The 23,702-nt window shown below is 48.6% G+C and overlaps 2 protein-coding genes and 1 long non-coding RNA gene across 10 annotated transcripts in view; 1 reads left to right on the top strand and 2 right to left on the bottom strand.

The window, feature by feature from the left end:
* KIAA0513 (KIAA0513 ortholog) overlaps nucleotides 1–10,662 on the bottom strand; it is a 55,245-nt gene extending 44,583 nt beyond the window's left edge. For 3 of the 5 annotated variants that reach the window (XR_009596153.1, XM_027977693.3, XM_012189643.4), the window contains exon 1: nucleotides 10,556–10,662. The gene's annotated coding sequence lies outside the window, so the exon portion shown is untranslated. Of the gene's footprint in view, nucleotides 1–1,275; nucleotides 1,521–4,622; nucleotides 4,771–10,555 lie in introns of all 5 variants that reach the window. The other 2 variants (XM_060397891.1, XM_060397892.1) reach the window with 2 other exon arrangements.
* Nucleotides 10,663–10,684: 22 nt separating this feature from the next.
* The window catches only part of ZDHHC7 (zinc finger DHHC-type palmitoyltransferase 7), a 28,899-nt gene continuing 15,881 nt past the window's right edge, over nucleotides 10,685–23,702 (top strand). For 2 of the 4 annotated variants that reach the window (XM_027977366.3, XM_042230701.2), the window contains exon 1: nucleotides 21,239–21,480. The gene's annotated coding sequence lies outside the window, so the exon portion shown is untranslated. Of the gene's footprint in view, nucleotides 11,412–21,238; nucleotides 21,481–23,702 lie in introns of those variants that run through there. The other 2 variants (XM_042230699.2, XM_027977367.3) reach the window with 2 other exon arrangements.
* LOC132657669 (uncharacterized) lies at nucleotides 18,390–21,157 on the bottom strand. Its single transcript, XR_009596154.1, has 2 exons — nucleotides 20,899–21,157; nucleotides 18,390–20,333 (listed from the first exon to the last, which is right to left on the bottom strand). It is a non-coding gene; the product is annotated as an uncharacterized LOC132657669 (long non-coding RNA).

Here is a 23,702-nt window from a genome sequence, read left to right as displayed (position 1 = left end):
GGCCACAGAACTAAGTAAGAGGTCTAGATAAGCCCCAGCGAGTCTGGGTCCACAACCTTGCTGCTCACTGGCAGACAGCTAAGCATGCTCCAGGGAGCTGTCAGCAACCGGAGTGGATTACTGCTCCCTCATCAATCCCTAAGGGAGAAGATAAGCTATAGGTCTTCCTGTTTGGAAGTGATGCAGGCAATGTCAGATTTAGCAGTGTGACATTTTTTAGAAAGCATTTAAAGAAGTTTTTAAATTCCTACTTTAGTAGAGACTGGCAAACACACAGGGCTTAGTGCTTTTCACCTGCAAATGCTAGGTTTTCCTATTAGTTACTCAGGGCGGTTAAAACGTCTGCCTGCAACGCGGGAGACCTAGGTTCAATCCCTGGGTTAGGAAGATCCCCTGGAGAAGGAAATGACAACCCACTCCAATATTCTTGCCTGGAGAATCCCATGGACGGAGGAGCCTGGTGGACTACAGTCCATGGGGTCACAAAGAGTCGGACATGACTCAGTGACTTCACTTCACTCACTCAGGGTCTTAATGGGGAAAACAAAAAAAACTGAACGATTTTAAAATAATAATAAAAGAACAAAAGGAGATGTTGGGCTTCCCTGGTGGCTCAGATGGTAAAGAATCTGCCTGCAATGTACAAGACCCTGGTTTGATCTCTGGGTCAGGAAGATCCCCTGGAGAAGGGCATGGCAACCCACTCCAGTATTCCTTCCTGGGAAGTCCCATGGAAAGAGGAGCCTGGTGGACAACAGTCCATGGGGTCGCAAAGAGTTGGACAAGATTAAGCAACTAACACTTGCAAAGGAGCAAGAACAAAAACAATTATCCACTAAGTGATTCCAGATTTTATTTTACTCAAATAAAACCCCAAAGCGTTAGTATCAGATGAGACTTAAGATTTCTAGAAGACAGTGGGGGCTGGCAGACAGACGGGATGGGGAGGGGCTTCTCCCCATCTCCAGTGGTTAAAGCAACGTGCTTCCAAAGCAGGGGTCCTGGGTTCAATCCCTGGTTGGTGAACTAAGATCCCACATGCCGCTCAGCACAGCCAAAAGATTAAAAAAAAAAAAAAAGATTTTTGTTTTTTTAATTAAAAAAAAAGGGATGGGGAGGCTGACAGGAAGCTCAGGGGAAAGGTGCAGACTCACGGAAGCAGCTCTAAGATGGGAAATGGTGACACAGGGAAGGGAAGGGGTGTCAGCAAAGCGGCACAGTGGTGCACACGCAGCTGCGTCTGGAGCCCACACTTCTGCCCACAACAGCACCAACCGAGTGAGACAGAGAACTAGGGAGAGGAGGGAGCACTCCTGCCCCGGGGCTGGTTTGACATCTCTCTGCTCAGTGCCGAGTCCTGCAACTTTCATTGTCCAAGGCCAAGGACACAGCTGCTGCCTCTCATCTCCGATGGAGGGAGTGCCAGCGTGACGGATGAAACGTGTTATCCTGTAGAGTTCAGGTCGTGTGTGTGACCATTTATTAAGTCCTTACCAAGTCGTGGGAATTGCGATTACGTTCTAGAGACACAAAGATAAATAGTATATGAGCCTTCCTTTCCCAAACACCATCTAAGAAGAGACAGACATAAATGAATGATTATAGCAAGGGGGACCAGCGCCGTCATTCCAGGATGCAGGCGTGAATGGGAGACCGGAAGCAGAAGCAGGCAATACTGCCTGGGGAAGACCTGGACTGCACAGTCTGGGTGAAATCTGGTGGGAGCATGCCAGCCAGGCAATGGGAGACACTGCAGAGAAAACAGCACGGGGCACTTCTGACAGTCTAGTGGTCAGGGAGTGTGGTTCTATCCCTGGTCGGGGAACCGAGATCCTGCATCCTGTGAGGTGTGGCCAAAAAGTAAGAAGAAAGAACAAAGAAAACAGCAAACAGCAGCAGGTGAAAGACAGTAGTAATTCCCAACACACACACACACACACACACACGAAGCAGCAGGCGAGAGAGTAATAATCCCCAACACACACGCGCGTGCACACACACACAGATGCTCAGACTTACTCAGACCCAGTCAGAGGACTGAGCATGAGAAAGATCATCAAGTGTAGCACAATGCCACTTAATGTTTGCAAGTATTCTCTAAAAGTGTAAACCTGAAGCTTGTCATCAATCCCTGTCCTACCCACAATAGTATGGGAGCTGAACTCTGATTTTGGGGAGCGTTCATATTTAAGAAGAATTGAAACAGGTGAGATTCTGCAGTGCAGTCCTGCTTATGAGTGTTAGTACATGTCTGTTTGTTTGCTTGAAAATGTAGATGGCAGATGTTGACTTCGAGGTAGGTGGCAAGAAATGGGTTTCCGCTTCTGCTTTGCTGCAAAGGTTTCCAAACAGCTTCCATGGGCGTAAAGCACACGGATCCACAGTTCAGCACGGGCTTCTCCAGACATCTTCCCTGCAGAATTCTAATTCATGCTACAAAAGTGGAATGGCATTTTTTTCATCTCAAAGGCTTTAGCTGGAGGCAGTGCCTGTTTGGTCTGCCCTTTTAGGAAAAGAAATGCTAAGTAGGGGTGGGTTTACATGAAAGGGAGACAAGGGAATGAAAACATGGGGCTGGCACAGAATCTGTCAAGTTTCTGGAGACTAATAACCTCCTTGACGTTACCAGAGGCAACTCAGAAACGCAGCCAACAGGAAGCCACGCTGATCAACAGCAGGGCTCCAGCAGCACGCATGCTGGATAATTCTCAGCAGTGGGGGCTGTTCTGCGGGCTCGGCAGTATCCCTGGCCTCCACCCACAGGTGCCTGAAGCACCATCCAGCTGTGATGAGCAGAAGGTCCCTAGATGTTGTCCCCAGTTGAAATCCCTGATCTAGATTAACTCTGAGCACTAACAACACCACAGAGCCTCAATCCTGTTCACTGCTTCCTTTTGAAAATCCTTTTCTTGGTAGTATCACCATCACCCGGCAAATAAGCTCAGTAAAGAACTATTGCGACAGGCCTGTGACATACTCAAGTCCTGATATGAAGCAGTTAGAGACCTACGAGAAACAGGAAGCCTTATGCATGAAATTCCCCTGATTAAAGGAGGCTCTAAGTGGCAGTGACGACTATTCAGTTGCCTCTGGGATGTGAAGAGGAAGGAGATGTAGTTCATTTGTTCGGTCATGTGTTTGTTTGATCACTCAGCAAACATTCTTGAGCATCACAGGGTGCCAGGTGCCATGCCAAGTGGACAAGGCAAACAAGTCCAGGCCTCCAGGAACATGTGCTCAAATCAGAGAAGAGAGGTAAATAGGAGGCAGCATGCTCCCCATCGTAAGTGCAGTGATGAATGAAACAAAAGCACAAGCGGGACAGGTCTGCAACCACTGTCCCTGTGTGGTCCTTGAGGCAGGGAACGCAATTCACTCAGACTGAGATGTGCCAACCACACAGACCCCAGACTAAGTGCAGGATGAGAATGTAAGCTGTCTTGTTAACAATTTTTATATGATTAGATATGTCAATGATCATGTCCTGGGCATACTGGATTAAATAAAATCTACTATTAAAGTTAACTGGGACTGTTTCATTGACTTGCTCGTGAGGCTGCCCACCAGCAGCCCGGCCCCAGCAAACAGCAAGTTCACAGGCTCTGTGGTGGGAATGAACTTGGCCTGGTTGAGGCTGGTGGGGTTGCCAACTGCTAGGCAGGGGCTTGGGAGCCAAGTTAAGGAGTCGGGGTTTCATCCCAGGAGCACTGGGAGAGACCTGGAAGGTGTGCCTCAGGGGAATGCCACGATCTGATTTTAATTGTGCAAAGATGTTGCGCTCTGGTGACTGTGCAGAGATGGGACAGGTGAGGACAGAGAAGGACCACTGGGTGGGAGGGGTCAATCCCTGGGACCCCTCAGGTTTTGGCCCCTTGGGGTGACCTGAGAGATGGAAGTCCGAGAGGCTGCTTCCTTCATGGGGCACAAGGGTCTTACTAATTCCCTGTACGTCACATTTGATTATATGGACAACCTTTACTCCACGACAACAGGAAAATGAACTTCTTTCATCATCCAGAGCAGGCCTCGGGTTCCTGAGAGTGATCCTGCTGCTTCTAGAAGTCCAGCATAACCTGCCTCCCTCCAGAGAGGGAAGTGGACCAGCCTCCCTCTGTGAACCAGTTTTCTATTTCCTGTGCATCACCACACGAATTAAGCTTTTCACTGTTGGATCTCACCGAATTCTTTGGCTTCATTCTTGGCATTTACTATGAACTTTCAGTTCAGTTTAGCTTTCTTCTCTTGTGAGGCTTTCCCCCTGACACACTTTTCCTGGGCTCTATTTTTGCATCTTAGCTTCCCTGTTTCACCCTCAAAGCCCCTCACTCGAGGATGCCAGCTGAACAGGAACCCTCCAAGCTCACTAACTCTGGCATTTTCCCTTTGTGCTGCTCTTTCTAGATTCTCCTTTTCCCCTGCTTGTTGGTCATCGCTGCCACCAGTGAGTCATCAGCTCTGAGTCATGCCTGGCTGGGATGCAAAGGCCTCGGAGCACACCTGTCTGTGAAAGGCTGGCCCTTGGGAACACAGTCCGTACCCAGCACAAGCTTCCATACATGGATTCAGTAATGAGGAGAAAAAACAAGCCCCTTGACTCTTTTTTTTTTCCCCTCCAGATTTACCATTTCTTTCAGCTTTTGGTGGAGATGATTCCCACAGTGCAATGCGTCTTGATCATTCACTTTGCATCTTCAGAGGCGGAAGGACGTTTCCAGAATGAGCCCAGAAGGCCCCAAGGATGAGAGGCTTTTCTTCCATGACGTCCCTCCTCTGTCATGGGACACGAAGTATCACCCCGTGTGCCACGCTGGGACCACACCACCTTTTGAGAGCTATGAAGATACCACCAAACTGTGCACAAAGCATGGAGGATGGGCCCCACCCCAGACCAGGAAACTGGAAAGATGAGCTGTAAACACAGCGTGGTACTTGGACCAGACCTGTGTGACCTGAGAGCCAGCGCTGCCCTCACAGGCTGTGACGGGAGGCACACAGGCCTCCTCACCAGGGCTAACCCTGAAGCTCAAGGCACCGGATCAGAACCCACAAATACAAGTTCTGCTCCCACACTCCTCCCTGAAGGCCCCACGCTCTACCATTACAGATTCCTATTTTTCTAAGCGTCTCCCTTCTAAATATAAAACTCTTGGCAGAGGTGTTCCCATCAGGTCTCAGCACCTGGGAACAGACCAGCCTAACAGGTCCCCACAGCAAGGGTTCTGAAAAGGCAAGAGGCATGAAAAGTCAGGATGGGAGTGCAGTGTGTGGGATGACATGGGGTGGGGGTGGGGGTGGCACTTGGGGACATTAAAGGACATCCAGTCTCTGCAAAGAGACACAGAAATGGGCAGAGATAGTGCCGCTGGGAAGGAGACAGAAGCCAGGGGAGGGGAGGTGGAGACAGAAATCACTTTTCCCTGGACATCCTCCCATATCATTTGAGTTTTGTACCATCTGCATGAATTACCCAGCCAACAAACAATTAAATAGGGGAGGGGTGGGTATTGGGTATCTGGGTGAGACGAAGCCAGCAATAAAAAGACATCTGAAGGCGAAGGGACAGGTTATATTGGCCGCTCTGCTCACAGGCTGCCCTGCTCTCACCACCCTCAACGCCACTCTCCACCCACCAGGCCCTTCCACAAGTTTTTTAGCAACTCCTGCATGGCCCTTTTTCTGAACCTTTTTCAGGGTCAAAATCTGAGACACTGAAGCTCAGAATTCTCAAAAGCCTTACTTAAAAGCCCCTCAGAATCACTGGGAAAGTCCCACAAAGGGAAAATGTGACTCTTCTGATGTTGTGGCCTCCGGCTTCGACCGGCTGCACGAGGCCTGACACGGGAACATCATGTCCAGCGGCACCGTTTATCTCACCATCAGGGAGCCAACCCTCCGCCACAAGGACAGGGACAGAAGTGCGCCAAGGGAGCAGTCATGCCCCGAGGGCCCTCTGGAGCTGTCGGGGAAACTCCGCATCCTGCCCCGGGCTGGAACCACCAGGGAGACCTAGCCACCAGCAGGTATGGGGAGAGGCCACGGGCTCTGCAGTCAGTCGGGAGGTTAGTGCGGTCCTGGATGACCCTGCGCAAATCACTCTATGAGTCAGACCCTCCCTCTCCTCGCCTGGGACACACCTAGAGCACAAGCTATAAGGTGCAAGTTGTAAGGATCACAAATACTTTAGGCACAAACATCCAAATCCATGTCATTAACCCAAAAAATAACCCCCTCCTCCCAGTTTTACCCCTTAAAATGTTACTGGATCTCGAAGTTAGAAGGTGTTACGCTTTGAGCATTCCATGAACTGAACCACGGAAAGAGATGCTGAGGGATCTCCCTGGTGGTCCAGCAGCTAAGACTCTGTGTTCCCAATGCAGGGGGCCTGGGTTCTAGATCCCACATGCCACAACTAAATATCCTGCACGCCGAAACTAAAACCTGGTGCAGCCAACTAAACATTTTTTTTTTAATCATAAAGTCATAATGGAATAGGTTGGGCCCCAAATCCAATTTGACTGGTGTCCTTACAAGAAGAGACAGGGAGACACACACAAAGGGACGATATTGTGAAAACACACATACATACACACAGCCACATAGGGAGAAGGTCATGTGACCAGAGAAGCAGGGATGGGGGTCATGCAGCTGCAAGCCAAGGGACAGAGAGGGTGGCTGGAAACCCCCAGAGGCTGAGAGGGGGCAGGAACAGATACTGCCTCTGAGACCCCGAGAAGGAACCAACCCTGCTGACACCTTGATTTTGCACATCTTGTCTCCTGATCTGTATAATTATCCCTTCCTTAAAATCCCCCAGTTTGTGGTACTTTGTTACAGCAGCCCTAGGAGACTCATAAACTGATCTGGTTTTACTGTCTGTCTAAAGCTTAAAATTCTGTGGCCTGACAGTCAGCTGACCAGCCTACGGACGGCTGTCTCTAGTAAGAGACGACTACGTTATTATCTACCAATGCAGCAATCCCTCTTATCTTTGACAAGGTCTGTTATAAAAATCATTCATTTAGCAAATATTTATTGAGCACCTACTACATGTCAGGCGCTCTTTGGGGCACTGTTGATGCGATGTTAAATGGGGAGCCGGCACTAAAAGTACATACACATATGGCCATTTCTGATACCAATGATGAAAGTAAAACGATACAGCGTGAGCAAAGTGGGTTGGGGACCAGGATGAAATTATTTAAATTGTTAGGGGAGCTCCCACTAAGCTTGTGACACTGGACCAGTGACCTGAATGACAAGGAGTCAGCCACAGGAGAATCTGGCTGGAGGAAGAGCCAGTGCAAGTTAGACCCAGTCAAGGCCCAGAAAGAAAGAGGGACTTTTGTTGAGGGAGGGAGTAGCAACTGATGAAGCTGGAGCAACACGGAAGGTCAGTCAGTCCTTGCAGAGTGGGCCCAGGTAAGAAGCTTGCATCTGATCCCAAGACTACTGAGATGTCACTGGGGAGAGACACGATTTGATTCAAAGTTGTTTTTGTTTTAAATCACTCTGGGACTTCCCTGGTGGTACAGTGGCTAAGAATCTGCCTGCCAATTCAGGGGACACAGGTTCAGTCCTTGGTCTAGGAAGATTCAATATGCTGCTGAGCAACGAAGCCTGCAAGCCACAATGACTGAAGCCCGTGCTCCTCCACACGAGAACTTTCACCTTTGTCATTCCAGATCTACACAGCCACTGATGCGCCCCAGACTGCCTTGACTTTTTTAAAAATTGTTTTGTACAACTGACCTGCTGAAACACACTCAGATAACCTCCTCTGGTGTCCTTTTTCAGATCTAGATGCTCAGAGCTAGAAAATGGGATTCAAGCTTATTCTTCCCTAATGAGAACAGCTGTGCCCTCTTTAAAGAGGAAAGGAGAAAAAAAAAAAAAAAAGCATCACCATAACGCAAACAATGCCATGTATAAAAAAAGCTGGATAAAACAAACAAAAGTACTGGGTCAACTCCTCAGGTTTCACAACCACTGCATTTTTCTTCTGGGTGGAGGACAAGGAAAACGATTATGGCAAGTTTCCCTAGAATTGCCTGGGTCTGTTGCATCACATGGCTGAAGACACCTAGACTATTAGGAAACCCTGAGCGCTTGAGCAAAACACACTCCCTGCAATCATACTTCCCACTAGGTTTCTCAAGGACCTATAAACAAATCTGAGTACATGCAGACACTCAAGCCTGGGGTAGAAGGAAGTGGTGGAGAGCATCTACGCTTGAGAGTCATGCTGCCTTAGCAAGCAGGGAAAGCAGTGGAGACAGGGATGCTGGGAATCCCTGGAGCCTGGGATGCGTCTATCATCGGCCTGCATCCTGCATCCTGCTCAGCAGAGCGGTGATGGGCCACCGCATCTGGGGTCAGACAAGTAGGCTTAACACTCTGCTTTGCTCCTACTAGCTAAGTGACCATGAGCAAGCCATTCAGCCTAAGTTTCCTCATCTGTGACATTTATGAAGATCAGTTAAGATCCTGCATGTGAGAGCCCTTTGCAAATTACTCAGTGGTGTAAAAGTGAGGGGTTATCATTGGCAATAAGGATTTTTACTCCTCCCTTTGCATGTCATATGGGTTGACTTTCCCTGACTTTCTCTCTTCCTAGGCTGCTTCTGATGTTTCTTTTCACCTGATTATTTTCTTTTGAGAGAAGGGAAGAGAGACAGAGGCAGATAGCATGATGACTCATTTCACCTTAAACCTTCTGAAAAACTGTCCTAAAAAATGTGCTCTCAGAGCCATTTTGTGGCTGCTCAGTCGTGTCTGACTCTTTGCGACCCCATGGACTGTACCCTGCCAGGCTCCTCTGTCCATGAGGTTCTCCAGGCAAGAATACTGCAGTGGGTTGCCATTTCCTTCTCCAGGGGATCTTCCTGGACCAAGAATTGAACCTGTGTCTTCTGCATTGGCAGGCAGATTCCTTACCAATGAGGCACCTGAGAAGCCCTTCAGAGCCATTTGGAGCCATCCTAAAGCAATTTACCTCCAAAGAACCAAAGCTATTGTCATGCAAAAAGGACCATGTCTAATATCTGTGGATATTCTGCACTGTCTGGAAATCTGTAGCGAATTATTTAAGGTTTGTGATTTATTCAGGTCACTGAGTAGTTTTTCATTGGCCTTAATTGCTGTGTTCTCAAATAATACAAACTATCTTCACTTTAACCCACACAAGCCATACAAAAGACAAAGACGGAAGACTGTATTCCAGAACCAATTGAGAAGTTAGAGATAATCTGCTCAGTAAAGTGCATATGCTTGAGTCCTCAGCCATCTTCGTCTCTTTAATGGGAAAAGAACCTCACGAGTCAACTTTCTCATTGTGAGCTGATCTCAGTAGCTGATCACCCTGTGCTTCAAATGCGTAAGCAGTCCTATTTCTGCACCAAGTGGAAATAAAAGCCAGTGACAGCCCAAGGGAGAGATGGAACAAGGGGAAAACACACACTTCCAAACAGAACCACGGAAAGATGGAAAGAAGCGCTCACGCGTAATACAACTGAATTTTTTTTCTTTGCTTAATTCAGTGTTAAGCATCTTGGTTGCCCTGGTTTAGGCTGAGGGAGGGGGTGCCTCGAATCAAATGAGCTCCAAACCTCAGCTTTAGGTGACAATGGTCTGGAGGGTGGCTTGCTCCCTGAGCGCTGTCAGCTTGCCTCTATCATTTACTCACCCCAGAGAGTCAAGCTGCACGTCAAGCTCCTCACCTGTGCCAGCTCAGAGGTGAGTTCCTGCCCAGTCTGCAGGCTGGCACCCTGGCCTCACACTTACCCGGAGTCACAGGAGCTGGCCAGTCCCTACTGACAAGTCCTCTTCCTCCTCCCAAACGCAATCAACCTACAACCCAGGGAAGCCCAGACCCCACGCAAGGCGAAATTCGCACCCAGCTCCAGAACTTCCCCCATCCTGTCCTTTCCAAGACCCTGGTCCCTGGGCCAGGCCACCCTGAACAAGCTGCTCTACACAGCTGCTCTACACGGCCCGCGGCAAAGCTCCTTTTGCTCCCGACCACCGTGGGGAGGGGGCCCCGGGGAGGCGGGCCGAGCCCTTCTCCTGTGCCCCCATACCGCCCCCGCTGCCACCTCAGAAGCAGAGGGGCAGCAAACTTAAAGCCCAGCACGCAGCACAGCTCACCAAGAGTCTTCCCCACCCCGGTTCGAGGAAGCCCCTTCCCGGCACGCTCGTCCAGGAGTTGGGGGGGTTCCTCCCCCAAAACTGGGCAGCCGGCTCCATTCCTAAGCCACCTGGCGACACCGTCAGCTGCCAGGGATGGGGACACCTTTTCCGGCTCCCCCAGCCCCCAGGGAGCGCCCCGCTCCCCACAGGGTGGGCTCTTGGCCCCCTCTTTCCGTTTCCTCGCCTCAGCGCGAGCCGAGGCCGACCCCGCAGAGCCCCCCGGGGCCCCGGTCCCCACCCGCCCACCCCTCACCCGCCGGTCCCCGGGCGCTCCGGCTGTCGCCCCTCGGAGAGCGAGTCCCCGCGCCGCCCACAGAGCCCGGTACGCCGTCCCCCTCACAGGCGCCAGCGGGCCCCCCGCCCCTCTCACCGCGGCGGGGGTTGGCCGGCCGGGCGGGCCCGGGAGCCAGAGCGCGGGCGGGCGCCTTCGGGATCGGCTGTGCGGCCACTGCGCCGGCCCCGGAGCCGTGTCCTTCTGAGGCGCCGGCCCGCGCGAGCTGTCAGTCAGCAGCCCGGGCCCGCCCCCCCGCCCCCAGCCCGGACTGCGCAGGCGCGGTGCGGCCCGGAAGCGCGTTACTGGCTGGGGTGGGGCCGCCATCTGCCCCCGAGGCTCCGAGGCTCTCGGGCCCCTCCGGTCCTGGCTCGCTGCGGGCTGGGGCCGCCTTTCGGATGCAGGCGTGCTCCCCCGCCCCTGGGAGCACTCTTGGGGACCTCTAACAGAAGGTCGCCGCAACGACGTTTCCTGGATCTGCTCAAAACACTAGAGTGTTCTCCCGGGCCGACCAGAGCTGTGGGGTGGAGGGTGGGTGCAGGCCTTTTTGCGGACAGATGAGTGGATTATTTGATGATTCTGGAGGTGGGGGAGCCCGGGAAGGGAGTATAACCTGATTCGGGTTGCTACCCCGCCCTGGTGTCCGCACCTTTAAGACAAGGATCCCCTTATGCCATTTCCTGCTCGCCTGTTGCAGTTAGGCTGAAGCCTTGACTTTAAGGAAAGTACTTGAGAAACAAGTCAGGCAAGGATGTATGGAACGGAAGGGCACTGTGAGGCCGATTGATTTTTTTTTAAACGGGGCATCTTAAAAAGCTGATGGATTCCACTTTCTGCTCCAGAACTCCTACGCCCATCAGCATCTTTTCACCAGATACAGTAACCACAATTTTCGGGCTGTCCGGCTTGGGTTTCTTCCACATCTCTTCAAAAGAACAAACCAAAACCACAAAAGGTAAAAAATATGTGTGCTTCGGACACTTATTTGTTTAAAAACGCTTTTTATTTTATATTGGAGTACAGCTGATTAACAATGTTGTGGCAGTTTTGGGTGGACAGCAAAGCGACTCAGTCATACATATACATGTATCTGGAAGATTTTTCAGTTCAAGAGCAAGCATAGGAATGTAAATGGACACCCCCCTCCCAAAAATCTTGGGGTTATGGCAAGCTTGGTTCTAGCACCTAGTGAAACACTGAATTCTGACACTGCAAATTCTCTGAAGACAGTTCCAGAGCTACACTGCAGAGCTATAGAGCGCCTTTGGGTTGGGTAACTAAGCTGTGTCCAACTGTTTGCGACCCCATGGACTGCAGCCCTCCAGGCTCCTCTGTCCATGGGATTTCCCTGGCAAGGATACTAGAACGGGTCACCATTTCCTTCTCCAGGGGATCTTTCTGACCCAGGGATCGAACCCGCATCTCCGGCCTTGGCAGGCAGGTTCTTTAGCCCCGAGCCACTGGGGAAGCCCTAGTAAAGCCCTGCCTCTGAATGAATGCCCTGGCATCTGAACTAGGGCAGAATGTCAGCTTCAGAAAACTGGGGTGGGGGTTGTTCTCGCAAGTCCTAGGGGTTAGGCAGGAGGAACTGGAGTTCTGCCACTCGGAAGAAAAGATGGCCTGTGGATTGACGGTCAAGTATCTTTCTTGTGCCCCACACATGGAGCTGCTGGTCCCTGGGAAAGCGGCCTGTTAAGACTTGCTTGGGAAAGTTTTAAGGGACCAACGGGAAGGAAAGAGCTGGGAGCTGTGGTTCTACAATAGGCGTGGGGGCCTTGAGCACCTCAGCAGCTTCTGGTCCATTTCCGATTTGCATGACCAGCTCCGTGTAGCCATCATTTGTGAGAAACCAGATCTCTGGGTATTTTAAGGTTCGTGTGAATTCAGAGAAGTGTAAGACAGCGTTCATTCTCTTATGTGGGCACTACAGATGGGGGGCATCACACAGGCTACAAGACCATCATGAAGACTGTATGGAATGGAGGAGGATCATGTCTGCCGCTGGAGGAAGTCCTCCCTTGGTTCAGTGAGTGAACCCAGCACCAGGAGCAGACTCTTGCAGCCTTGTTTTCACTCTGGTGATACCAGCTATTCAGGAAAATTGGAAAATGAGGGTTCATTCAGGGTCAGACTCCATTTGGGGGAAATATCATTTGTCCTCAAGAGATTCACCTATTTCTCCAAGCTTCATAAAAGATCTTGTGAACTTGCCAGAAGGTTGGAGAGAAGCACATGACATGGCCATTTTACTTAAAAAGGGGAAGAAAGTAAATTCTGCAAACCACAGACCAGTGAACTAGACATTGGGCCTGGGAAACATTCAGGACAGATGACTCATGAAAAACATCTATGACCCCTCAGAAGAGGAAGCACCAGTGGCAAGGATCAAGTCACGCTGGGTTAACCATGAGATTTCAGGATATGAAATCTATACTGGTAATTCGAGGAAATAGGATAGAACTAGTGTATTTGGACCTGGGACGTATATTTACCACAGTGTAAATGTGTAAGTGACAAAAGTCCAGGCAAACTGGTTTTTCAAAAAGAGGGAATATAGGGACTTCCTGGTGGCCCAGTGGTTAAGGCTGAGCTTCCACTGCAGGGGGTGCGGGTTTGACTCCAGGTGGGGGAACTGGAGTCCTGCATCCCTCAAGGCACAACCAAAAAAAAAAAGTGGTAATAACAGGAATACAGTGGCTTACATGACTGAAAAGTTCTGGGGTTGGCCCAGCAGGATCCAGGGGCCAAGTGACATCATCAGAACTTGGTCTCATCTCTCTTTCCTTGACTGCTTCCCTTTGAGGTGGGCTTCATTCTCAGATCAGGTTCTTTTTTTTTTTCAGGTTTTTTTCCTTAGTATCTTTTTTTTTTTGAGTATCATTGCTTTACAATGCTATGTTAGTTTCTGCTGCTGCACAACAAAATGAATCAGCCATGTGTATACACGTTTCTTCCTGTAGAGAGTGCTTCAGGAGCGGGAGGCTATGAGCTCCTCTCCCAGTTGTATGACCCTCAGCACACTCCTTAAACTCAGTGGGCCTGTTTCTTCATCTGAACAAGGGGCCAACCGTGACATGTTTGTTCATTCATTTGCTGCGTATTGCACTGTCGCAGGAATGGGAGAGAAGGAGGAATTTTTGATAATGTGCCGGGGAGGAAGACACGCTGAAGGGCAGGAGAGGGCCAGCTTGGGATTCCAGGGAACACAGAGCCCAAGGCACAGGCCTGCTACCCCCGAGGGCTCTACCTGCAGCTGGAGGTGAGGTGACCCAGTGAAAAGGAATACAGGAATGTGTCACCACTTTGGGTTGTTTAGACTTCCTGGGCCTTGTTCAACACCTTGGGTTGGAGAGCTCCAGGCTTCTGGCTTCCCTGATCTGGCTGATGCATTCAACATCACAATCTCAGTGGAAAAAATAAGAAACCACCCAACTCCCTTCTGAAGAAATTTCTGATTTTTCCACTGTACAGCCCTTGAAGTCTATTTCTCTCCCACTGTTAAAGTACCAGCATACAAATCATAAATGTACAAGGCTGAATTTTTACCAAGTGTGCACTCGTACAACCAGCACCCAGCTCAAGAAATGGAATACTACTAGGCCCCTAGCATCCCTACTACCGTGGTAATCACAGCCCTGCCCTGTCTTCCTATACCAAAGGTCAGTTTTGCCCAATTTTGAACTTTCACTCAACATCCTATTTGTGAGACTTACTTGTGTGTAGTGTACACTTTCTCTGTATTCTATTTCACTGTATGGGTATGCTACATTCTAGCCCCAAACTGCAAACAACCCAAATATCCATGAACAACGCCGTACAGTGCACTGTGGGACCGTTCTATCACAAGTCTTTCGATCTGTCTTCAGCAGACACTGCCAACGGTCCTGTGGGGTGGTTTAACAATCGCATTCCTGCCCCCGGCAGTGAAGTGGATGGAAGCCCCAGCTTCTCTGCGTGCTTACCAGCACTTGGTGTTTTTCATATGTAAATAGTATTTCATTGTGGTTGAAGTTTGCATTTCCCTGATGACTAATGAAAATGAGCATTTTTTTCATGTTTGGATTTTCTTCTGTGAAGTACCTGTTCAAGTGTTTTGCCAGTTGTTCCACTGGGTTGTCTCATTTATTTTAAATTTTTATGTATTTTAAAATGGATACATGGTTTACAAACCTAACAAGTTACAAACCTATTCCTTGTACATTTTCCCAGGGATTGTATATACAAATGTATATATGCCCCAGATCGTCTTTTTCAAATACAGTTTTACACCGTAGTTAGTTGGTGATGGACAGGGAAGCCTGGCGTGCTGCAGTCCATGGGATCGCAGAGTTGGACATGACTGAGCAACTGACCTGAATTGACACCATAGAGTTAATATACCTCAAATATCACTGCACAGTATTCCATTCGTATGTATAACATACTCTACTTAATATACTGACAGCATATAGGGCGATGCATTTTTATGCTTCTACAAAAATTTTATGCTTCTACTATAAATACTGGAGTACAAACATCTTTGTGTGCATGAGGGACTCTATCTGGAGGATAAATTGCTGAGTTGGGTCAAAGCGTAAATACAATTAAATTTTTGTGATTCATACTTCTATCTTGCTCTGCAAAGAGCTGAATAAAGTGCCAATTGCACCAGTTTGCTCTTCCTGGCCAATGCACAGAATCGCCAAACTTTAATGTTCATCAACTGACTAGGTGAAAAATGGGATCTCTTGATACTCTTAAATCTGGATTCATTCCTTTTACTTTGAATGAGGCTGAGCATCTTTTCATGTGGTTGAACAGAGGCTCCACTTTAAAAGAACTATTTCGTGGGATGAATGGTTAGCTGCACACCAGCTCCTGATGGATACAGAGAACTGATCCTGGAGCTGAGATGTCCTCATTCCTGTGAGGACGTCCAAGGGTAGGTGTTTGGTTCCATGGGCCTTATGAAATCAAGGAGAGACCCCAAAAAACGTGTGTTGAACCACAGTCTCAAAATAGGAAGAAACCTTAGAAATCAAGTCTAATCTTGTATTTTTTTAGAGATTAAAAAAAAGCTGAGGCTTAGAGAAGGGAAATGCCTTGCAGAAGACCACATACCAAGTCTGTTGAGAAAGAGATGAAAATCCTTGATAAGAGTTGAATTGTTTTTGTCAACTGCTGTCATCCTGTTAGATATTTTAATGAATGATTTCATCATGCTATTTCCTTTAGCAACAGCGCAATTTTCAAGTTACAGTAAACAAGCCCATATAAGTGTGGGGGCTGAGGAGAATTACAAGTCTTTTTTGTGAAAGACTTTGAAATGGGTCACAAAATTATTGTGTGTCTTCAATGGACAACTAGGTGTTGTCATGCACACCCTTGGATTATCTGGGTCTATGGATCTTTTTCTTTGCTTTAAGCTATTTCTAACTCTATAGGTTTTTAAATTTATTTATTTGGCAGCCTCAGGTCTTAGCTGCAGGCCTAGGGATCTTTCGTTGTGGTGAAGGGACTCAGTAGCTGTGGCACGTGCAGGCTTAATTGCCTTCCAGCACACAGGATCTTAGTTCCCAGGCCAGGGATCGAACCCATGTCCCCTGCACTGGAAAGTGGATTCTTAACCACTGGCCCATGAGGGAAGTTCCATTCTATAGGTTTAAATTTTATTTATTTATTTGGCTGTACTGGGTATTAGTTGTGGCACTTGGGATCTTTAGTTGCTGTGTGTGGGATCTAGTTCCCTGACCAGGGATCAAACCTGGGCTTCCTGCACTGGAAGTGTGCAGTCCCAGCCACTGGAGCCAACAGGGGGGGTCCCAACTCTATAGGTTCTGGAGAACAGACGGCAAGGCAAGTGATTCTGTTACCAAGGCTGTTGCCCCAGAATCTTACCCTTGCCCTTCCTTCAAATAAAATGTGTTTTTTTTCTTTAATTTACTTTTTAAATTTTTGGCTGTACCATGTAGCATGCGGGACCTTAGTCCCCGACTAGGGCCCGAATCTGTGCCTCCTGCAGTGAAAGCTCAGAGCCCTAACCACTGGGACCACCACAGAACTCCAAAACCAATTATTCTTATCTAAGGAAATCCCGTGGACAGAGGAGTCTGGTGGGTTACAGTCCATGGGGTTGCAAAGAGTTGGACATGACTGAGCGACTGAGCAGCCACAAGTTTCAGGAGGAAGATGCAAAGAGACAAAGTAACAAGGACTGGTTAGAACAAACTAGGCCAAAGACTGGGGAAGAGCTGGCTTCCAGGGGACCTTGAGTCTCATTATCACCTCACGGTAATATATTAGCACATGCTAAATGACACACTCATCAGTGCCAGAACAGTTGACAACTGCCAGGACAACAACTGAAAAAGCCCATACAAGCACTGCAAAGGAGAGGTGCAACAGTGCCAGGTCCCAATGACACCCCTGTTCTCCACTAAGTCATGAATATTCTTTCCACTCCTTCCAATTCCTTCCTTTTAACCTTGACCTTCTAATATATTTGGTGGCTCCACCAGAATTGGGTTGAGAGCTGATTTGCAAACTAGGTTCCCCCTTTCCATTCTTTGGTCATTGAATATAGCCTGTGTGATTCCACTCTCAGCACCAGTTTCAGGAAAAAGACAAGAGGTCTCCATGCAAGTCCAGTTGACCTGCTTGGTAACAATGCCTGCCCACTGATATCTGACATTTAAATGAAGCTTGTCTGGCAGAAGTTCAACTGACTTCCCTACTGTCAGTTCAGTTCAGTTCAGTTGCTCAGTCGTGTCCGACTATTCGCGACCCCATGAATCGCAGCACGCCAGGCCTCCCTGTCCATCACCATCTCCCGGAGTTCACTCAGACTCACGTCCATCGAGTCAGTGATGCCATCCAGCCATCTCATCCTCGGTCGGCCCCTTCTCCTCCTGCCCCCAATCCCTCCCAGCATCAGAGTCTTTGCCAATGAGTCAACTCTTCGCATGAAGTGGCCAAAGTACTGGAGCTTCAGCTTTAGCATCATTCCTTCCAAAGAAATCCCAGGGCTGATCTCCTTGCAGTCCAAGGGACTCTCAGGAGTCTTCTCCAACACCACACCTTAGTAGTAACTTTTCCAGTCCTGTGGCCACTGCTGAGTTGGTTCCAAACTTGCTGGCATATTGAGTGCAGCACTTTCACAGCATCATCTTTCAGGATTTGAAATAGCTCAACTGGAATTCCATCACCTCCACTAGCTTTGTTCGTAGTGATGCTAAGGCCCACCTGACTTCACATTCCAAGAGGTCTGGCTCTAGATTAGTGATCACATCATCATGATTATCTGGGTCGTGAAGATCTTTTTTGTACAGTTCTTCTGTGTATTCTTGCCACCTCTTCTTATTATCTTCTGCTTCTGTTAGGTCCAGACCATTTCTGTCCTTTATCAAGCCCATCTTTGCATGAAATGTTCCCTTGGTATCTCTAATTTTCTTGAAGAGATCTGTAGTCTTTCCCATTCTATTGTTTTCCTCTATTTCTTTGCATTGATCGCTGAAGAAGGCTTTCTTATCTCTTCTTACTATTCTTTGGAACTCTGCATTCAGATGCTTATATCTTTCCTTTTCTCCTTTGCTTTTCGCTTCTCTTCTTTTCAGAACTATTTGTAAGGCCTCCCCAGACAGCCATTTTGCTTTTTTGCATTTCTTTTTGATTTGGTTCAATTAAGGAAATTCTTTTCTTAATTTTTTGGCCACACTGCGCGATGTGGGATTTAGTTCCCCAACCAGGGACCGAACTCGTGACCCCTACGTTGTGAGTGCAGTGTCTTAACCACTGGCAGCATTCCTGACTGCCTACACGTACTTGTCTTTTGGATTCATCGTTGAACCACTTGTATCATTCATCTTACCTACTTTTTCCCTCATAAATTAGTGAGTTAACTCTTTGACACGTGTATGAGACATAAATCTTTGACATATTGGTATGAGAGTCACGATTTAACTTTTAAAATTTCTCAGATGTGTTTATTAACTTTTTTTTTTAACTTTTTTTAAAAGATACTTTTGTGGGGAAGGATAAATTAGGAGGTTGGGATTAACATATACACACTGCTATATATAAAACAAATAACCAACAAGGACATACTGTATAGGACAAGGAACTATACTCAATATTTTGTAATAATCTATAAGGGGAAAGAGTCTGAAAAAGAACATATACACATATATGTATAACTCAATCACTGGGCTGTATACCTGAAACTATATTGTAAATCAACCATACTTTAATATAAAAGAAGATATCATTTAACGTTGTTCATAGCAAGTGTATCTTAAGCATAGCAGCCACTTGCAGTCTCGACGTTATCCAAAGACAATCATCCTTTCTTTCAGCCTATACAAAAAGAATTGTGCACAGATTGGAAGCCTACCTCTCCTTTATTCCTTGTGGAAATAAATAAGCCAGGAGATTAGGAGGGCTTCCCTGATAGCTCATCGGTAAAGAATCTGCCTGCAATACAAGAGACACAAAAGACTCTGGTTCAATCCCTGGGTCAGAAAGATCCCCTGGAGGAGGAAAGGGCAACCCACTCCAGTATCCTTGCCTGAAAACCCCCATTGACAGAGGGCTGACAGTCCAAAGGGTCACAGAGTCGGATACAACTGAGTGAATAAGCACAGGAGACTCAATGAGGATTGACTGAATATATGAAAGTGAAAGTCGCTTAGTCGTGTCCGACTCTTTGCAACCCCATGGACTATACAGTCCATGGAATTCTCCAGGCCAGAATACTGGAGTGGGTAGGCTTTCCCTTCTCCAGGAGATCTTCCCAACCCAGGGATCGAACCCAGGTCTCCTGCATTGCAGGCGGATTCTTACCAGCTGAGCCACAAGGAATATATAGTACCATATTAAATGCACAGGCACAGTAACAAAAAAAACTTTTAAAAGTTGGAATTCAATGAGTAATGCACCTTTTACTTCCAAAAGCTTAGCTATATAAGCATATCTGGGATCAAGAATGGTAAACTGTGAGAAGGTGGCTTGCAGACAATGAGATTTCTTTCTATCCTTCACCCTCAATTCAGTTCAGTTCAGTTCAGTTGCTCAGTCGTGTGCGACTCTTTGCGACCCCATGAACTGCAGCACGCCAGGCCTCCCTGTCCATCACCATCTCCCGGAGTTCACTCAGACTCACGTCCATCGAGTCAGTGATGCCATCCAGCCATCTCATCCTCGGTCGGCCCCTTCTCCTCCTGCCCCCAATCCCTCCCAGCATCAGAGTCTTTGCCAATGAGTCAACTCTTCGCATGAAGTGGCCAAAGTACTGGAGCTTCAGCTTTAGCATCATTCCTTCCAAAGAAATCCCAGGGCTGATCTCCTTCAGAATAGATTGGTTGGATCTCCTTGCAGTCCAAGGGACTCTCAGGAGTCTTCTCCAACACCACAGTTCAAACTCATCAATTCTTCCGCGCTCAGCTTTCTTCACAGTCCAACTGTCACATCCATACACGACCACAGGAAAAACCATAGCCTTGACTAGACGGACTTTAGTCGGCAAACTAATGTCTCTGCTTTTGAATACACTATCTAGGTTGGTCATCACTTTTCTTCCAAGGAGTAAGCGTCTTTTACTTTCATGGCTGCAGTCACCATCCGCAGTGATTTTGGAGCCCCAAAAATAAAGTCTGACACTGTTTCCCGTCTATTTCCCATGAAGTGATGGGACCAGATGCCATGATCTTCGTTTTCTGAATGTTGAGCTTTAAGCCAACTTTTTCGCTCTCCTCTTTCACTTTCATCAAGAGGCTTTTTAGCTCCTCTTCACTATCTGCCATAAGGGTGGTGTCATCTGCATATCTGAGGTTATTAATATTTCTCCCGGCAATCTTGATTCCAGCTTGTGTTTCTTCCAGTCCAGCGTTTCTCATGATGTACTCTGCATAGAAGTTAAAGAAGCAGGGTGACAATATACAGCCTTGACGTACTCCTTTTCCTATTTGAAAGCAGTCTGTTATTCCATGTCCAGTTCTAACTGTTGCTTCCTGACCTGCATACAGATTTCTCAAGAGGCCGGTCAGGTGGTCTGGTATTCCCATCTCTTTCAGAATTTTCCACAGTTTATTGTGATCCACACAGTCAAAGGCTTTGGCACTCTCAGTTAGTTTTTATCAGTCTTTCAAGTTAGTGGGTACTTAAAGAATTTAACAACAAACACTAACTGAGCGCCTACTTCCCAGCCCTGAGGAAATTGTTCCTAGTATAGGAAATACCCGGCCCCTGCCCACCCACCCCCGCCAACCACCACATACATAAACAAAGCTAACCACGTTTCTACCTTCGACAAACTTAGGACTCAGCCATCTGTAAGGGGTCGCTGGGACGCTGAGGTCCCCACGCCCCCCCCCAGAGGCTGTTAATCGGGAATCACGCAAACAGCGGCGCTTCCCCATACCCCAACTCGCTTTCCGGCCCAGGCTTCCCCCTGGCGCTTCTCCACTAACCCGTGACCGGATTTCTCATCCCCGCGCGCCGCACGCACAGCTCGCACCTCTCGCTGGCTTCACTCGCGCCGCCGCAGGCCCCTGGACACGCGGGTCCGAAAGCCTGCGGCAGCCCGTAGCCCCCATCCTTTCTCTTCCCCAGACCTCAGCTTGCACGGATCGCTTTATTTTAGAAAGCGGAACTTGAGACTAAGGAGGGCTATCCTTCCCTGGAACAGCCAGTTTTTAGAACCCGCGGTCCCAGAGTCGCAGAAACCCCGCCCCCGCCCCCGCCCCCGCCCTCGCCGCCGCGGCGCGGCCGGATCTGCGCAAGCGCGGCGTCGCCGACCCCGCGCGGTTCACTTCCGGGAGCCGAGCCTCCGCGCTTCCCCGGCCTGCCTCCGGGTCTCTTGTGCCCCTGGGCGGCCGACCCCCTCCGACCGGCCCGGCGGGACCGGGCCGAGCCGCGGGGCCCGCCGTGGCCCGGCCATGAGCGCGGCCGCATGATGCGTCCCTGCCTCGGCCGCTGCAGTCGCCGACGCCGCCGTCGCCGCCGCCGATCGGGAGGAGCCGCAGCGCCGGGCGACCCCGCCCGGGCCTCGGGTGAGCGCGGCGGGCCGGGTCGGGCGGGCTGCTGGCACCCGGCTCTCCCAGCCGCTCCGGGCACCCCCGTCCGCCAGTCTCGGGCCCCTCGCTCCGTCCTGCTCCACCCGGGCGCGCCGCCCCTGCGACCTTGCCGAGTGCCTCTCGGGGGCACCTCTGTGCCGGCGCTTGACTCCTTCCTCTGCCAGGTGTCTCCTTGTCACTCCTTGGTGCACCTCTCGGGGTAGGACCTGAATCGCAGCCCCAGGTTGTTGCCTGACCTTGGGCGTGACACTCAGCTTTCCCAGCCACAGTTCCCTCCTTTTGATAGCTAATAAGGGGGTTGTTGTTAGGGCCGGAAGACATAATAGCTATAAACCCTTTGTAAGCTGTAAAGAGGAGTTTATGGGCAAGCATTACAATGGGCTTGCTTAAACATCGCCTATGGCTTCTCAAATGCGCCTGTTCTTCACTCCTTTATACGTTTTTAGCTTTTCTTTTTTGTTCTTTGCCCAGCTCCCTCCTCTTCCCTTACTCTGCCCAGGATCTTTTCGGGGGTTACCTACCAGGCCACCTGGGACAGTCAGGTCAGCCTTCAGGGCAATGTTTGAATCTTGCTGCAGCCAGAATCATCTCTCCTGAGGAGTCATTGCTGCTGGAACTAAGTCTCTCTTCGCTGTTGGATGGAGAGACTTTATTGGCTTGTGGGTAACCGGTTTTGTGAGTGTAAGAAATGTCCATATAGCTGCTCTGTAGCTTCTTTTGCTGACTAGGTCCTGTAAAGTGCAGTCCAATCAGTGCTACAGTGTTTAACGTTTGCAGTCTGCTTAGCATTTGTACTTAATGTACATAGATTTATCTATTTTACTGCTACTGTCTCAAATCTCGGTCTAGAAAGCTAGAACCCGGTCCGCCAATCTCATCCGCCAATCTCGGGCCCCTTGCTCCAGGGTCTAGAAATCTCGGCCAACATATATTCCTTCTTAGACTATTCACTTCAAAGACAGTGAACTGAATCCTCTGATACTTTTACAACTTTAATTTTTTAAAAATCAGACCTAGTTTTTTGATACTGTCTTACAACTTTTACAAAACTGAAGGCAACTTTTAACAGTCACCTTATTAAATTTGCTTGTTAGTAAGTTGGGATACTTGATTACAGAGAACATCTCTGGGGATATTTGAAAAATGTGATGGAACACACATGTTAAATTACATCTTTTGAACATTCTGGTAAAAATGGAAGGGTCAGAATGATGGACACTATTTGGATTGTGTACTTTCCAGAGTGAGGCTGGTAGGTTGATTTTTGAGTTGTGAGGTGGAGGAGAATGAGACTAAATGAAGGTAATTTCCTAAAGAATTCATAGAACAACAGCTGGAACTCTGCACACATCTCACCTTAAAGTCAAGTGAGTAGACATGTATACAGAGGTTTGTTGTTTTTTTTTAACCAGTGACTCAGAGCCTACCTCGATTACAGTGAGTAAATTGGGAAATACTGGCATGACTAGAATGACCTCAGTGAGAGAGAAAGTACTGAAAAGAACTCTATAAGAACTGGCTTGAGCCAGTCAAACATCTGGACGTACCTTTCCACTTTTACTGAAACTGTTCCCTGCAGGCTTGGACCCTTTGGTGACATAGTAATATCATCTTTGTTAATTTGAGGAACTGGACCGAACAGTAAGTTCACATATGAAGTTAATGCTTGGGATGAAATGAGTAGTCGTTTTCCTGATGATTCCAGACGTTCCGTGCCCCAGACCATGCTGAACAGCCCTAAGGATAGTTCTCTTGAAGCAGGTTTTTGGGGGTCAGTCAGTTCAGTCGCTCAGTCGTGCCCGACTCTTTGCAGCCCCATGGACTGCAGCACGTCGGGCTTCCCTGTCCATCACCAACTCCTGGAGCCTGCTCAAACTCATGTCCATTGCGTCTGTGATGCCACCCAACCATCTCATCCTCTGTCGTCCCCTTCTCCTCCCGCCTTCAATCTTTCCTAGCATCAGTGTCTTTTGGGGGGTATGTTTCTTTAAAGTAATACTTTATTTAATTTTTTGGCTACACCTGAGGCTTGTGAGAACTTAGTTCCCTGAATCAGGAATTGAACCCATGCTCTAAGCTGTGAAAAGCACAGTCCTAACCACTGAACTGCCAGGGAATTCCCTTAAGTAATGGTTTAATTATAAAATTAATACATACTTGTTTTGTAAAAAAAAGCAAACAAACACTGGAGCAGAGCA

This window comes from Ovis aries, chromosome 14, assembly GCF_016772045.2.
Source record: "Ovis aries strain OAR_USU_Benz2616 breed Rambouillet chromosome 14, ARS-UI_Ramb_v3.0, whole genome shotgun sequence".
Lineage (NCBI taxonomy): Eukaryota > Metazoa > Chordata > Mammalia > Artiodactyla > Bovidae > Ovis > Ovis aries.
This window is presented reverse-complemented; position numbering and strand designations above follow the sequence as displayed.